General features: G+C 38.3%; 1 protein-coding gene across 2 annotated transcripts in view; it reads right to left on the bottom strand.

Annotated features, from left to right (window-relative positions):
- Positions 1 to 15,276, bottom strand: part of KCNMB2 (potassium calcium-activated channel subfamily M regulatory beta subunit 2) — a 286,689-nt gene extending 271,413 nt beyond the window's left edge. Inside the window, exon 1 of one of the 2 annotated variants that reach the window (XM_043875416.1) lies at positions 15,163 to 15,276. The gene's annotated coding sequence lies outside the window, so the exon portion shown is untranslated. Of the gene's footprint in view, positions 1 to 14,201; positions 14,479 to 15,162 lie in introns of those variants that run through there. The other variant, XM_043875417.1, reaches the window with a different exon arrangement.
- Positions 15,277 to 17,679: the final 2,403 nt, after the last annotated feature.

Below are 17,679 nucleotides of genomic sequence, written 5' to 3'. Positions count from 1 at the left end.
CTGTCAAGCAGGAGATGCGGGTTCGATCCCTGGGTCGGTAAGATCCCCTGGAGAAGGAAATGGCAACCCACTCCAATATTCTTGCCTGGGGAAATCCCATGGACAGAAAAGCCTGGCAGGCTACAGTTCATAGGGTCTCAAAAGAGTCAGACATGACTGAGCAACTAAACAACAATAGTTAGATACTTTCAGTGGACAAGGGGCTATATATGCATATTAAGTGGGCAAGGGGCTGATGTATGAAGTGGATGCAAAGCAAAATATGGGACACAACAATATTTTAAAGAAAAGTATACTAAAATATAGACTTCTCTGGTAGCTCAGCTGGTAAAGAATCCACCTGCAACGCAGGAGACCCTGGTTTGATTCCTGGGTCAGGAAGATCCCCTGGAGAAGGGATATAGGCTACCCACTCCAGTATTCTTGGGTTTTCCTGGTGACTCAGATGGTAAAGAATCCTCCTGCAATGTGGGAGACCTGGGTTCGATCCCTGGGTTGGGAAGATCCCGTGGAGGAGGGCATGGCAACCCATTCCAGTATTCTCACCTGGAGAATCCCCATGGACAGAGGAGCCTGGTGGGCTCCAGTCCATGTGGTCACAAAGAGGCGGACACAACTGAGTGACTAAGCACAGCACAGCACATACTAAAATATAGACGACAATTACTAATAAAATGACCATTTTTCTGTAGGTGAAAATAAATGAATATAGGGAATTTCACATGGCTCAATGTTTTAAAGACACTTTGTTACATTGAACAAAATCTTGTAATGTATGTGATACTATCCCACTTAACTAATAGAGACAAAGTTCAAAGAAGTTAAATGATTTGCCAAAGGACACATGTTAAATGGTATTCAAACTGAAGTCACCTTTTATTTTATTCCTTAAGTCTGTCTTTTTATAAAATACAGTTCCCCTCTTTATAAAATTTATAAATTGAATAATATAAACAATAAAAATGATGTATAGCTGTGTGATAGAAACTAGCCAAAAATAAAATCTGCTGAAAGAGTTCAAAGGGAGAGAAGTCCCTTCTAGATTGGAGGGCAAGGAATGCAAAGGGTAAATGAGATGGAAAAGGGATGAGAGAAGGTTATATCCAGAAGGGGCCATTGGAGAGCTGGTAGGAGTTTGACAGGTGAAAGTGAAAGGGGTGAGAGACCATCCCTGGATGTCAGAAATGCTTTAGGCCAAGGAGTTAAAAGTTGTATCACAGAGTGAGAGGAGGAAGGTAAAGATTAGGCTGGAAACTTATCAGGATACCAGAAATTGGACAGTCTTGATTTCCAGTCCTGGGAGAAGACTTTATTTGCTTGATTAAACAAGAGTTGTGGAAGAGCTATGATTAGGGAAGCTCCAAGGTCACGCTCTGTAACTATGCTAAAGCACAGGGAGATCTATGTAGAAGAAAATAGTTTGGGAAAGGGTTGAGCAGTTTTTCTCAAAATTTATGTGTAATAGATCTACTTTGGGTGTTTGATAAACTTGTAAGTCTCACCCCAAAAGATTCTGATTAAACGTAAGCCACACAAATTGATATTTTAAAAAACCTTCCCTGGTCATTCTTGTGTAGGTCATTTAAGGACAGCATTTTGAAAAATCAGACTAGGAACAAGGAGGTTGGTTAGCAAACTATCCTCATAACCAAGGTGTGAGAATGAAGAGTCTCATTTGCATAGGGAGGCATGAAAGGCACAGATATTTTGTAGGAAGAATCAATAGGACTCAGGTTGGTTAGGTCTACAGTTAGAGGAGGATTCAAAGACCATGGTTGGTGTCAAAACCTGCGCAACAAGTGGCACAATGAATAAAAACATGAGGCAGAGTGGGTTTATTAGGTCTTAACATGAGTTTAGTTTTGCCAAATGAATTTTGCAGTGTAAAATGGTAGCCACAGGGAAATGTCTACCAGGTAGCAGGCAACATAGGACTTGACTTAGGGGCCAGGTCACACCTAGAGAGATGGTTTAAGCTATAGGTGTAGACAGATAATACTTTCAATTACTGAAAGAAAGTAAAAGGATAGAAAAGGAAAAAGAAGAACCAGTAAAGAGGAAAGATAGGAAAAAATTGTAAGGCAGGAGGGGACCTGGGAAGTTAAACATGATTAAAGTTAAGGGAAGAGGGTATTTCAAGGGAGGAAAAAAAAAAAAAAATAGAGAGAGAAAGAGAGACAGAGAAAGAGAGAGGATAGTCCACAGTTTTGAATGCTGTAGAGTGATCAAGAATCCTGGGGGTTGTGAAAAGGTCAACAAATTGGATGATAAAAGATTCTTAGAAAGGGTGAAGAGGGCAGTCACAGGAAAGCAGTGTGGTCAGAAATGATGCACCGGTGCCTTAAAAATAAATGAGGAGCAATAAAGTGGAGACAGTAAGTACAAACCACAATTTCAAAATGTTTCTTGATGAAAGAAAACTCTTGTCACTTTCCAATGTTCCATAACTTTGCCATCTATCCAGTTATTCAAACCAGAAATCTAACGTTATCCTTGACATCTCCTTCTTCACCCATCTACTCTCAAAATTAGCCCCTCACCAACTCTCTGATGTGACTGCCTATACACATCTCCTTCTGTCCACTTTTTTGCCATCATGCTGCCTCTGGTCCAGGCTGCCATAATATTGATTACACTACAGCCTTTCAAGTGGCTTCTCTGTGTCCACTCCTGATCTTCTCCCTTTTGATCATCACATTGCAGCAGAGATACCTTTACAAAGCACAAATATCTAGTCAGTCCCCTGTTTAACATCGTGGATACTTTTCCACTGCTCTTAGAATAAAGAGCAGCAAATACTTAACATGGCCTGCAAGGTCCTAACTAGCCAAGCTCTTCCTGCCTTTCCAGCCTTATCTTTAACCACATGTTGCTTGATTCCTGCCCTCAAGCCATACTGGCCGTCTATTAGAGGCACAGTCCTCATTTACTCTCTCTAACAGGCTTCCTTTTTATCTACTTACTAATTTTTTAATTTACTAATTTTCACTAGAATGTAACTACCTGATGTGAACAGCCGACTCATTGGAAGACTCTGATGCTGGGAAAGATTGAGGGCAGGAGGAGAAGTGGGCAACAGAGGATGAGGTGGTTGGATGCCATCACCAACTCAATGGACATGAGTTTGAGCAAACTCTGGGAGAGAGTGAAGGACATGGAAGACTCCGGCGTGCTGCAGTCCATGGGGTCGCAAAGAGTCAGACACGAGTTAGCGACTGAACAACAAGCTCCATGTGGGCCAGAAATTTCCCCTCTCACCTCCCCCCAACCCCCAACACACACACACTCAGTGCTTGGTCAATATTGAATAAGTGAACAGCCATGGGTTAGCCTTTGCTGATGCTTTCTCTCTGCCTAGAAAGCTTCCCTTCTCACCCCTGCTGCTTTGACACTTGCTCTTTTTCTTTCACTTTTATGCTTCTTCATTAAACAACTCAGTCGTCACCTTCTCAGAGAAGCTTTCCCTGACATCCTTGACTATCCTAATGTCTCCAATTAAATAATCTCTTAGTGTTTGTTACCTTTGTAATTGTATATTTATTTATGGGACCATATCAGTACTGTCTTTCTCATTCAGGATGGTCACCTCCATGGTTGAGGGGTAGGGGTTCATTTTGATTTGGCTCAACATTGTAACCCCCAAACCCATCAGAGTGTTTGGTCCACAGTGAAAGTTCAATTCAGATTTGTTAAATAAATGCATGAATACTTGAAGGAATGCCGATATAAAATAAGGATTGATAAAGAGTGGGAAGATGGAGAATAGATTTTTTTTTTTAAAAGCATAGACATGGACACCTGAACACATTCATAGGCCAAAGGGAAGAATCTTCTACTAAACTATCTGAAATCAAAATTACACACAGGCAGCTTTTCATATAGACATGAATCATCTTCTATTTTCTTTGTACCAAGTTTTTTTCTTTCTTTTTTCAGTTTCAGTTCAGCAGATAATAAATCCACTTGTCAATGAGGAAACAGGCCTAGAAGATTGAGAAGCAGGTCGTAATAGATATTCTCTAGCCACTTTTCTCCACATCAGGGCTATTGTTGTCTTTTATACACCTGGAAAGATTTTCTCAAATTTGGTAACATATTATCTAGGCCTTCCTTTTCCTTTTGATATGAACTTTATTTCCCTCTCTCTTCTCTTTTGATTCATTCCAGCAGAGAATTGAGTCCTGTGCTGTTCTATTTTTATGTTTTTAAAGCAAATAGTTACCTTGAGTTGTCTACACAGAGAGCCCCACATGGCTGTTCCCAAGCACCACACAGGATCAAAAAAAACCACCAGGAAGTGAAGTTAAACCAGTCATTGATCATCCTCACAGAGAGGAGGAAACTGGACCAGTCCTGTTGCAATTTTGTCTAAAGTTAGGTATTATTTTCTTCTGGATCTCAGCTTGTTGTCCCCTCCCCCTCCTGCCTCCAGTTTCTTTGCTTGGAATAAACTGGAAAATTAAAAAATATCCAAAGAAAATCAGTGGTCCCAGATTAACTCAGAAATATAGTCCCTTTGAGAAAAGTATAGTTCAGCTTGATAGAGCTACAAATTCTTCCTACGGTCAGACATTTTTGGATGCTCATACACAACCAAACTCAAAAATTATGTCACGGGCAAGATTTACCAAGGGTTTCTTTTTCCTTCTCATGAAAGTGCTTTATGCAGCATGGCCACAGTGATCCTCTGCATCTGATGCAGAGCAAGAAAAGTTCTAGATTTGCACTTGAATTGCTGCCTATTTTTCAACTTTCTGAGTTTCACTTTGAAAGATACTTTACTTTTGTATATAAGAATTATGGAGTCAGGCACATGACTTTTACCAGCTTCCCAGTTAAAAAAATTAAACAATAATAATAATAAAAAAATTAGTCTGACAAAATCAAACTAATTATTTTTAAAGTCCTGAACTATGTCACAAAATACAGTGGAATCCCCCAGACTTGCATAATGTTGTAAAGGCTTTGTTTTGACCAAGTTCCAAATTGAATCCTCCTTTGGTAGATGCCTACATGGGTTGGTTTTGTAAATCATTTCCAATTGCAAATGCCTGTGAGTTAATACAATTCTATGAATAACGGGCAACCTCAGGATTCACAAGCCCTTCTTTCCTTCCTCTTCCATAAGCCTTGTCTACACCATAGTGCACGAAGAGGATTCAGTGGAATTAAGACTTGTGTAGTTTCTACAACCCTAAATGTCCAGTCCAGCAGCCTGGTAAATAATGAAAAGATGTTAAATTCTTATCATGGTAATATAACTTCTGTAATATGGCTTTACCTCAGGGAATAGGGAAGCCTGGCATGCCGCAGTCCATGGGGTCACAAAGAGTCGAATCTAAATGAGTGACTGAACAACAGGGAATAGCATTAAGAGGGGAGTGTATATCAATCAAAAAGTTACTTTAAAAACATGATATATATTTAATACAGTTCTATTCACCTGAGACTTGTGAAAAACATAGCGTCTCCTCTCAAGGAATTTGCAACCTAATTATCTAGTCTAAAATTATACTTTAAAATGTAGTTATATATTTTACTACTTGCCTAACTATTCTTTTTTACTCATTAAGTGGATTTATTGAATACTGAAAATGAGCTCTTATGTCCAGAGTGTTCTGGAGTTTTAATTTCACACAGGAAGACACCAAGGTGACAAGGAACCTGCATGTGGGATTCATCTGACATTTTCCTCATTTAGTACAAATGCTGGCAAATGTAAACCAAAGCCTTCCTGTCTAGTAATATAAGCATCTTCTCTTTCTTTCCTAAGAAGTCGACAGGCATGGCATTTTGACAACTGATTTATTCCCTTCCCTCCCTGTGAGCTGAAATCCTCACCCGGGCTCGTCTGTCACCCTGGCTTTGATGAGGGGGAGTTTAGGAATTTGCTGTCTGAGGCTGTCAGACTCCAAGTTGACTTCAAATGGAACGTCCCATCATACTCATCACAAGATTGGGTAGTGACTGTGGATAGACAGTAGCAAGCAAAGAATGGGGAAACAGTCTCTAATGCACCTGAAAGGACCTAAGTGTAAAAAGAGGTGAGACAACAGGTGAACAAGAAGTGAGGAAGCGCACGGAAGGTTCAGGCTTCACTCTTTAAAAAAACAGTTCCTTCCACGCAGCACTCTGTTTCCGAGGTGCATGACTGAGTTGTCCACTTGGTCATTTACCCTCCTTGGGTCAAAGTGGATACTAAGAAACCTAGGGTAGACATCAGTTCAGTTTAGTTCAGTTCAGTTGCTCGCTTGTGTTCGACTCTTTGTGACCCCATGAACTGCAGCATGCCAGGCCTCCCTGTCCATCACCAACTCCCGGAGTTTACTCAGACTCATGTCCATTGAGTCGGTGATGCCATCCAACCATCTCATTCTCTGTTGTCCCCTTCTCCACCCACCTTCAATCTTTCCCAGCATCAGAGTCTTTTCAAATGAGTCAGTTCTTCACATCAGGGGGCCAAAGCATTGGAGTTTCAGCTTCAGCATCAGTCTTTCCAATGAATATCTAGGACTGATCTCCTTTAGGATGGACTGGTTGGATCTCCTTGCAGTCCAAGGGACTCTCAAGAGTTTTCTCCAACACCACAGCTCAAAAGCATCAATTCTTCAGCGCTCAGCTTTCTTTAGAGTCCAAATTTCACATCCATACATGACCACTGGAAAGACCATAGCTGTGACTAGACAGACCTTTGTTGGCAAAGTAATGTCTCTGCTTTTTAATGCTCTGTCTAGGTTGGCCATAGCTTTTCTTCCAAGGAGCAAGCATCTTTTAATTTCATAGCTGCGGTCACCATCTGCAGTGACTTTGGAGCCCAAGAAAATAAAGTCTGTCACTGTTTCCATTGTTTCCCCATCTATTTGTCATGAAGTGATGGGACCAGATGCCATGATCTTAGTTTTCTGAATGTTGAGTTTTAAGCCAACTTTTTCATTCTCCTTTTTCACTTTCATGAAGAGGTTCTTTAATTCTTCTTCACTTTCTGCCATAAGTATAGACATCACTGATTCATTTATTCAAGAAATAAATCTAATATAGACATAATTGATTCATTTATTCAAGAAATACTTATTGAGCATTAACTACTGTCAGGAGCTCTACTAGGCCCTAGAATTATTGTCATGACTATGACCCAGTCCTTAACCTCTAGGGACTTAGAATTTCACTGGGTAGGAGGCAAGCAGATAAGTGAACAAAAGGTTACAGCACAGTGTACTAAGGGCCATGGTAGAAATATGTACAGAGTATTTTAGAGTAAAAAGGAGCAATTTCTTGTGAAGATTTTTTAAAAAAAATCAAACCTTGAAAATCTGTGACATTTTTATGACAATGGCATGTCTCCATTTTTGGAGAGATCTATCACTGTTGGAACCAGTTGCACTTAAGCATGTGGATTTGAGAATGACAAAATATTAAAGGAAACACCCACACAAATATAATACTTACTGGCCCAAAGCAACCTTCAAGAAGATGAAATCTGAGAAGTTGTTTGGTGCAAGATGAAGTTCAGAACTGATTAAAGTTTAGCCTATGTAGTAGGTTAATATTTGAGTTTCCCAATAGTTTAATTGGTGGTGCTGATTTCTATTGAGCAATTAAATGAAGTTAAATTGCTATGCATTAATAATTTAGTAATATAAATCTAGAATAATTGATGATGCTAATTGCCAATTTCATGCACGCCCTGCACAAAAGTCATATTGGATGATGATGCATTCAGTTTACCAGTAATTCAGCCCATACAGCCGTAAGCAGAGTGAAGACAGGAAATGTTGAAACTGGAGCTCAACAAGACTGAAGAAAGACTCTTGGTTAAGGTCCTTTTAAAACAAATCTATAAAATTTGGTTTTGTATCTCAGAAAGCATATATTTTCTTGATTTTTCCAAATTTGTATCTTTCATTTTGGTTCTAATAAGAGATGAGCAAAGTCATACATTTCAAGAAATTCTGTTTCTAGTGCTGACCAGATGCTCAAACACCTTGAATTCTTATATTATGTCTAAATGCTTAAATGACTCTTAAATGATATCTGCTGAATGAGCTTAGAGGCATGTAGAAGCAAGAAACAAGAACTAAAGAGATATTTGAAATCAAAACTCTCAGTATCATAATACGTGCATGCTCAGTCTCTCAGTTGTGTCCGACTCTGCGACCTCATGGACTGTAGGCCACCAGGCTCCTCTGTCCATGGAATTTTTCAGGCAAGAATATAGAGTGGGTTGCCATTTCCTCATCCAGGAGATCTTCCTGATCCATGGATTGAACCAGAGTCTCCTGTGTCTCCTTCATTGGCAGGCAGATTCTTTACCACTGCACCACCTGGAAAGCCCATGTCATAATACATATAATGTTTAAAGTTCATTTTAGCTAATGATAGTTAAAGTCGTGATAGGTAATATGTATTATGTACTTAATTTGTGCCAAGCACAGGGCTAACAGCTATGCATAGATTATCTCATTTAATCCTCATGACCCCAGTGTGTACTATGACTATCTGCATTTCTGCTGAGGAAAAGGAGACTCAAACTAATTTTAAACAACAGGAATGAGCAGATCTGGGATTCAAACTAAGGTCTTCAATGGCTGTGAAACTGGTGTTTCCATGCTCCATTATATGCATTCTAGAGACTAATGTTTTTCTTAAGAAGCAAGTTAGCATTCATTTAAGTAGTTTCACTGCAGTTTGAGTCTACTTTTTGTTTAAGGAAGGAATCCATGAGGCATACACATGTTCATAGAGGAGAGAAAAATCTTCTCTTCAGGTCCTCCCTTTTAAAAAAATTTCCCTAATCACTAGCAGCCTTTACTCACTAGATATATTAAAGACAGTTAGTTTGACATTCTATTTATTAGGAGTCTCTATGGCTGAAGGGAGAGTAAATTTCAATAGCTTACTAGTTCTTTGACCTTGAGCAGTTTTAATGATTAAATTATCTACACCTTGGTTTTCTTAACTGTTCAATGAAAAGTATATTTACTACTCTTACACACTATAAAGATTAAATGACAATGAAAACACTATTACTTTTTAAGCGTCTCCTCTGTGCCAAGTACTCTAATGGGGGCACTGGCATACATTATCACATTTAATCTTTAACCCATAGAAGTAGGTATTATTATCACCATTTACCAGTGAGGAAACAGAGACTTGTTAAGATTAAAATCTTAACACAGCTATGAAGCAAAAAAGGTACATTTCAGACCAAACCTGTCTATTCTTAAAGCCTGTGTTTGTCTCAGATTTTATATCCTTTTCAGATTACACTTCTTTTCACTATAGAGCATTCTATAGTGGGAATATTGAGAATTATTATTTGTACTCAATTTGGAAAATAAGATTCTTTTATTACAGCTTATTTATTTGAAAATGTGTGCCTTATGAGTGGTAAAGAGATCACTGTTAACCAGACCAGGAGACTGATCATGCTGATTTTGAGAGAAAGAAATGAATGTAAGTGAATAGTACAGTTGTTGATTGTTATTGATTGATTACTATTGCCACACAGGATACTGGGCCTTGTAGGCTCAGAGAGGCATACTGATTCCAACTGTACCTTTCAACCTAGCTTTGCCGTCCCTTCCCCCATCACCAGAAGAGCACAAGAAACATAGGATGCGTCTATGTCCTCAGTCATTTATATAGATCTGTGAAGATGCCTTTTTGAAACAGAAGTCAACTTTTGGATAAGATCAAATTGAGGTAAATTGAATTTTTATTTGCTTTGACATAGATTGGGATCAGTGATGTGATTATTTTCCTTCTTATGTAGGGAGGAGAAAGAAAATCATCTTGATAAATCTCCTTGACTTTCTTCAAGGTGTTCAGTATCTTTTTTTTTTTTTTTTTTAAAGAAAAGATGTTATGACATAAAGATTAGACCCTGGGGTTGAAAAATTTCTGTGTGGAGCCTAACACAATGGATTTTGATGGGGGAAAACGTTCAGTTCCTACATTCAACAGTTTATTCATTCACTTGACTATTGGTGCTATAGGATACATCAAGGAACAAAACAAAGTCCTTACTCTCATGGCATTTACATTCTAATAGGAGAGAGACAGGCAATAAAAACTCAATGTACAATATGTTGAGGGATTATTTGGTATACTGTAGAGAAAAAGCAGGGATTAGGAATCAGAACTGCGCAAGGGGTGTGATTTGAAACAAGGTTTTCAGGGAAGTCTTCTCTGACAAAGTAGCATTTGGCTGAGACCAGAAGAAAGTGAGAAACTTAAGTGACTATGGAGGGAAGAATTTTGCAGGCACAGAAAAGTTAACGACTCTGGTGTTTGAGCGTGTAGCATGTTGAGGAATAGCCAGGAGGTCAGTATGGCTGAAATGAAGGGCTAAAAGTACAGTCATAGCAAAAGGGGCCAGAGAGGAACCCAGCTGCTGATCATGCATGGCCTGTGTTCCATTGGAAGGATTTGGCTTTTATCTGTAGTCAGATGGGAAGGTATTGGAGGCTTTTGAGCAAAGATATTATGATATAGCCAATTTTGAAATGTCCACTAATGTTGGGTACAGAATAGAATAGTTACATGGGAGCACAGGGGGGACGAAGCAAAAAGATCAATGGTGAAAACATTGTGGTAATCTAAGAGTTGGTGATAACTTGCCCAGAGTGGTTATAGTGGGAATATTGAAGTAGTTGAATTCTGGGTACAGTTTAAAGGTAGAAGAAATGGGATTATTTGTGATGTGTCAAGGGAAGAGAGGATTCACAAAGGACTCAAGTAAGTATAAGAATAGTTTCCACTTACATACATGGGGGAAATAGGGGAGGAGAACTTTCATAAATTTGACTTTCAGCATGTTAAGTATAAGGTGCTTATAAGGCATGTAAGTTTTGTAAGAAATTGAATATGTAAGTTTGGAGGTTAAGGGAAAGTCTAGGTTAGGAATTAGAATTTGTGAAATGTTTATAACTTCTAAGGACTTGAGACTCATTTAGGGAGTAAGTATATAGACGAAAGACAGGGAAGTCTGGTGTACTGCAGTCTGGGGCTGCAAGGTGTCGGACACAGCTAAGCAACTGAACAACAATATAGATAAAAAAGAGATTTATGACTGAGTCACAAATCAGTCCAAAATTTAAACATTTAGGAGATAATGAGGAACCAGTAAATGATGGATATTAAAAAAATTACTCTATCTATAGCATTACACACACACACACATACACATTCTCCTTTTCTAAGAAATCTAAGTTGAGGTAGGAATCAGTCTCTGAGAAAGGGTGATGCTGAATTTTTCATGATGTAACAAGAAACCCAAGGAGGAAGGTGTCTGATAGGAAATAGAACTTCTCCTCAGTCTTGCTTGGATCAAAAAATTACTTTGGAATTTAGGGTGAAGACATAGTGTGTGATATAATGTATGATAATGAGAAAAGATGGCAGCATGGTTGAAAAAGAAACATGGATAAATTTTGATGTTAATCTTATGACAATATAATATCTTCTTTTTGAAAAAATATTAAGAACTCTAAAAATCTTAGCAGCAAATGAATAAAAATAATAAAATACATCAATAATACCACACTGAGATAACTACTGCCAACATTTTGGTGTAGCTTTTTTCTAGTTTTTTATTATACACACATATATATTAAAATCAGGATCAATGTACATTATTGTGGTCTTCTGTTTTATTTTATATAATAGCAGGAATATTTTTAGATTTAATTTTCATATTTTGGTACAAGGAGAGAGATGATCAAAGAGAAGATTGTGCTAGTTTGAGAAATGTCTGGTCTGATATCTACTGATAAAGTAGAATGATGACGGTGTGTATATGAGAGAAACAGAGAATAAAGATGATGATACTGGCCTTGGTAACTTGTGTCTTGGTGACTGATACAAGGGCTGGACTACCCGTGGGGACTGAGAAAAAAAGACTGACCAAAGCTTTGCCTATTTTTTTATGTCAAGGTAAATTTCACACTTGCTTTCTATATAACTAGAGCATTGGTGCTTTTTCATTACTAGATGTAGCAGAAGCTAAAAGGAAAGGATATTTGGAAATGTTTTGGTTGATATCTATTTATGTAAACAGGTAATGAAATTAACTTGTGACACAAATTAGGTTATTTTGACTAAATTACCTGGTTTGGCTTTCCCTACCAGAGAAAGAAAAAAAATCATATTTCCCCTGTATTTTTCATGTTGTAGGGATTTCAGTATAAGCAAATACACCACCAAAATATTATAGAGAGACTTTTCCCACAAATCTGTAAAAATTATGAAAAGTGATTTTAGTTGATCAGTAAAATGGTATGGGTATGACCACTGCAAAGTAATTTCTTCTGTTGACAACTTTGATGTCTTCGATTGCCTCTAAAATAAATGCCTAATTAGATTAGATTCAGAAGATATTGGTAAAACCAGAACCAGTGAAAGTTCTTTTCAAATGAATGAAATTAATGAAAAAAAAGAAACAATATTCAGTTGTAATCTGACAGTAGTGACTAAATGTGTGTGTTTCTGTTTATGTATTATAAGCTCTCTTTTTCTGTATATGAGCTCTTGATTGGTGAACACAATTGGCTAGGGAATGAGAATTTACAAGGTCAAGGTCACACATTCCACTAGCCACATAGAAGCAGAAAACAATGTCATACCCATCAATTGCACTAGCAATTCTGACGATTGTTTCTTGGACATGTGCTCTTGATCACATAAAGACTAGCTAAGGGAGTTTGACTGGTTCAGTAATAATCATCACACTATTAGGATAAAGAAACACACAACTTTAAGCATAGATGCCACACACTACAGGGCAATGATTTCAACTTTGTATGTTTGTGAATGGCACTATATACACAGAAGCTCACAAATTTGCAAACTCAACTACATCATAAAAGAGAAAAAGCCCCACTTAGCCTTGATTCTAGTCTTTAGCTGAAAACATACTATAATTGTCTTTCAGTTTTATTTCTACTTAATACTACATTAATATAGAAGTTTGAGATATACTGAAAAATATTACATTCTTTAATGAATATACAAGTATTCTATGTATCGTCATCATTCATTAAAACCAAAACAATGCATCAGAATATACTTTTTCAAATCCTAAAGTAACATCTTTACATCTTGGAGTTTATGAAGTCTAATAGGGAAATAACACAATAGCACGGAGCAATTCAGTCACTACGTTTCTGCCACTTCACATTGAGGGTCACATGCAATGACAAATACTGAAACTTGCACCATACATCAAGTTGAAGAAACACTGGTTTCTTATCATTGCATTTTGGCTAAAAAAAAAAATAGCTTATGATTTCCTGACATTTCCTTTTCTGATTGAGCTATACCGATCCCATAATAGAGTACAAAGCAGTGTAAGTTCCCCCTGCAAATCTACTCATTATCCACTGGACTTTGGAACCCAACTGCCCCTCTCATCTCACAAGGAGGACTGTGCTTTTATACTGTTCTTTTAAAAAAAACAAAAAGGAAAAAAAAAAAGCTGAACCAAGTCCATAACCTCTAACGAATCACCATTTCCATCTGCAGCCCTGGCAGTTGTTTAAAAGCAAGAGCAGAACAGAGAGAAAGCCCCTTCTTTAGTGCAAAACTCTTGATCTGCTTTAACCAAACCGTTTATACAGTGTGGATCAGCCTTTCAATATGCAAAATGGACGAAGGTACCCAATTTTCTTTTATAATAGATTAAATTCAAAGTAGTTTTATCAGGGAAATCCACTGTAATCTTCTAATTTCCCTTTTAAAAAATTAGTCTCTGGCTATCAAAGCACATTGACCATAGGAATAAAATATTTATCTAACAGGTTTCAAGTCTTAAGGACAGCTTCCTCTTTTTTTTCCTCGGACCTTTATGCCTCCCACCCACCAAAGTCTTCGCTCAACCCTACCAACAGCCCAGCTGGCACCACAGATAAGAAGCAAACTGTTTTCTCCATGACCTCTAAGCATTCTACTCCACAGGAAAAGCAACGTGGAATGCACACTCAGCAGGCTAAGAGTCTGGAGCCAGTTTGTCCTCGAGGCATTGCTGCCATAAAACATAATAGTATCCACTGTGTTTTGCTTTAAGCACATCGGTCTCCCACTCCCTCTCTCCCCTTCCTGCTTCTCACTCTGCACCTGCCTGCAATTCACGACCCACACAGCACAGAGCAAACAAAAAAGCACGAAACAGCAACAGATCCCTTTGTTTTACATGCAAATCCTACCTCCGGTAGTTGTCACATCTTCCTCAAAAGCCACGCTTAATTTTTAATGACAGCGATCCAGTGCAGTCCTCCAAAGAGCCACCGGTAATCATCATTACCTCTTGTGCCTAAAGCCTTTCTGGACCATTAATGTCACAACCCTCGCTAACTCATAGCTTTAATACTCCCTGCTCAAAATGTCTGAAAGAGTTTGGAAGGACAATAGGAGTGACAGGCACGCTAGACAGCCATGCTTGAAATTAGTTATCTGAAGCTCCGTTAAAGCGGCTTCTTACTGTTTTTAAAGCGTGCAGGAGGTAGGATTTATTAGCCTATGATGGGCACGCTGTTTCTGTTTTTATTAAATACTGTAATAGGCTGTCTGTTAGCAATGCTGTGATAGGTCCAACATCAGTTCCCCACTGCTTTCAAATTCTCATATTAAAAAGAGAGAGAGGGCTCAGACTTCCTTACCGAGACTGAGATCGGCACCACCCTGCCTACTGGATCACATTGCCAAATTCTTTTTAACTATAGGAGAGAGAATTCTTTTTGCAAATTGGTGTTTTTACATGGAAAGTGAAGTTGAGAATAAACATTCTAGGATTCCCCAAACAATTCTCACTCCCAGCAAGGGAATCCTTCCCTTCTCAGTTACAAAAATAAGAATTCTCTGGAGTTAGGTAAAAGAATCAGTCCCCATAGGAAACGTTCTCATCATTACTGAGGAGGTAGAATTCGGGGCATACATTTACATAAAATTTCAAATTAGTTATCAAAGGGATTGAAAGGATCAATGAGCACATGTATTATTTCATCCTAATTTACAAAGCTCTGTGTTCCAGTTTGAAGCAGTCATGTGCCGGGTTCTGCTGTCCAAATGGAAAGAATAAATGATGGGTGCAAGGGATGGGGAAGTGTATACTACCTTGATCCACTCTGGACAGTTGTGATCATGGAAGGTGGAAGAGGGATTTCTTACCATTGGTCAGAGAAGATGGTAATTACTTGCTAGAAGTGCTACTCTGAAAAGTTCTATGTACTTCTCCAAGTAGGGAAGCAGAAGAAAGTTCTTGGTGGCTCACAGTAACGCAGAGGATGTGTTCTGCTTCCACCACTCAGGTTTAGTCCTTTCCTTCTGCTCTTCTTTCTCCCCTCCTGCTACCCCAGGAGCAGTAGTTTTATACTGGTTACTATGGAAACCAAGTGGTCTGCTCCAGGGGAGGGGCTTAGAGAAAGCAGCAGATGGAATATGAAGGGAACTTTACTATACTGGCCTATAGAAGTGAAAATGAGGTGGGATTAACAAACAAAAACTACTGCAAAACAAAATCTCAAAGGAGATGATTGCAGATCAACACTATTTAATTACTGGTATTCTTGTTATCTGGAAATATTCTTATGATTATAGCATCCATTATTTATTATATGCAAGAACTGAATATCTGAATTGCTCAGATATCTGATTTTTTTTTTAAAGACATATTTTTCTCTTTCTCTCTGTTTTTTTCCTTTCCTAAACTTCTGGTTGTTGGTTTTATTCTGCCCTAATTGTATGTGAATTTTAGCTGCTATTTGACTGGTCACAATTTATTTTCAAGAATAAAGTGTGACTTAGTGAGAAAATCTTCTTGTATCACACACTATAAACACATTTCATTCTGATTAAGTATTCTTACAGTGATTTCCCTGGGGCAAAATCAGAAAATATTATAATTTAAATTTCAAAAAATAATTCTCCTCCCATTATGTTGGTAGGACAACAGGCTTTTTCAAATTTTCAGTTCTTAAAGTAGGAAAAAAGTAATTTTTTTTTGTATTTTGTCCAAAGCCTTTCACTAGCCTCATGATCATGCAAGAGAAACTGTTTCTTAGCCAAGTAATTAAATTTCACAGTTTTAAGGAGTCTGGGGAATACAAAATTATTCTCTTTAGTACCTCATTTTCAGTTTGTAATTGGAGTAACTCACTCCACTGAAGGAAGAGCCTGAAAATTCCAAAATGAAATTGTTGGGAGATTATTTTTCAGCATTTAATAAAAATCAGTGGATTTTTTTTTAAATAGGCATGCATATCATTTAGAAGTTTTGTAATGGAAGAAATATTATTTCATGGAAAATGAATTTATGATATTCTCTTTAAAAAAACAACAAGAGTAACATTATAAATTGCATATCTCAAATAATTTTTTTTTAAAGTAAGTAAGTGTTTAAATGACAATTTAAAAACCTTTAACAGCCCCATATCTGATTTGTGGGGAGAGAGAGAAAGAGAGAGAAACTCCCCTCCTCAGTTGGATACTTCCCTCCAGTCTTACGTGTGATCATTTTAGGAAATAGCTGTTTATAATGTAAGAGATAGGGATAGGACGTTGATCCTTGGATGAAAAAGATGGGATTGGGTCAGAGATAGTTAGTGTTGCTTTAGAGAGGCTCTGTCTCTGGAGGAGTAAAGATCACTTGACCTCTCTGAGGATGAAGCAGGTTTCCAGAAGAGGCAGTTCAGATGGGAGTGGGATGGGGTGAAAGATGGCTTGTTGAGGTAATGGAGGAAGAACAGGAAATGAGGAAGGGAAGCTGAAGGGAGGGAAAGAAGAGAGAAGATGATCTTTAAAAAGGAAGGAAAGAATTTCTGGAGGTGGCATGGTATTGGAAGAGGATATAGGCTATGAAATAGGATGCCTGGTTTTGAAACTTGGCTCCGTTAGCGTCCCCTATAAAATGGGGTGATCAAGAATGACTATTGTAAGACTCAGTGATAATGAGACAGGGTACACAGAAAGGGAGGAGTAGTTCTTGTGAACAGAAATACTAAAATAAGTGCTGGTTTTTATTGATGAAGATAAATGATTAGAGAGGAGGTCGTGGTTGTTCAGTCGCTCAGTCGTGCCCAACTCTTTGTAACCTCATGGACTGCAGCACGCCAGGCTTTTCTGTCCATCACCATCTCCTGGAGCTTGCTTAAACTCATGTCCATCAAGTCGGTGATGCCATCTAACCATCTTATCCTCTGTTGTCCCCTTCTCCTCCTGTCTTCAATCTTTCCCAGCATCAGGGCCTTTTCCAATGAGTCAGTTCTTCGCATCAGGTGGCCAAAGCATTGGAGCTTCAGCTTCAGCATCAGTCTTTCCAGCTAATATTCAGGGCTGACTTCCTTTAGGACTGACTGGTTTGATCTCCTTGCTGTCCAAGGGATTCTCAAGAGTTTTCTCCAACCGCAGTTTGAAGACATCAGTTCTTTGGCATTCAGCCTTTTTTTTATTGTCCAGCTCTCACATCTGTACATGACTACTGGAAAAGCCATAGCCTTGACTAGAAGGACCTTTGTAGGCAAAGTAATGTCTCTGCTTTTTAATACTCTGTCTAGGTTGGTCAGAGCTTTTCTTCCAAGGAACAAGCATCTTTTAATTTCATAGCTGCAGTCACCATATTCAGTGATTTTGGAGCCCAAGAAAATAAAGTCTGTCACTGTTTCCATTGTTTCCCCATCTATTTGCCAT

The sequence above is a fragment of the Cervus elaphus genome, chromosome 19 (genome assembly GCF_910594005.1).
Source record: "Cervus elaphus chromosome 19, mCerEla1.1, whole genome shotgun sequence".
Lineage (NCBI taxonomy): Eukaryota > Metazoa > Chordata > Mammalia > Artiodactyla > Cervidae > Cervus > Cervus elaphus.
The sequence above is the reverse complement of the archived record's forward strand: the minus strand, read 5'-3'. Positions and strand labels throughout refer to the sequence as shown.